The following is a 254-nucleotide window of genomic DNA, read 5'->3' as shown; positions in this document are numbered from 1 at the left end:
TCCTGTGTCTGGCTAAGTGTCTTGTGTGAACCCAGTTTGTGTGACTTGTAAACCATGGTTTATAGCACCGGTAGACACGCACTCTCCCAACCCACTGGGGGAGCTGTCCAAAGCCTTCTAGAGATGCTGTGATTTTTTGAAAGACCCTTTCGAAGGAAAAATGGAAAAGGGAGCAGAAGATTTCCACCTGCACCCTTAAAATGTGACTCACACCTCCTTCACCTGCCTGAAATCGTATCAACAAATTTAGAGGT

Source organism: Python bivittatus, unplaced genomic scaffold (genome assembly GCF_059951505.1).
Source record: "Python bivittatus isolate LINGU-HERP-01145 unplaced genomic scaffold, Pbiv_v1 ctg000180_np1212, whole genome shotgun sequence".
In the NCBI taxonomy this organism is placed as follows: Eukaryota; Metazoa; Chordata; class Lepidosauria; order Squamata; family Pythonidae; genus Python; species Python bivittatus.
The sequence above is the reverse complement of the archived record's forward strand: the minus strand, read 5'-3'. Positions refer to the sequence as shown.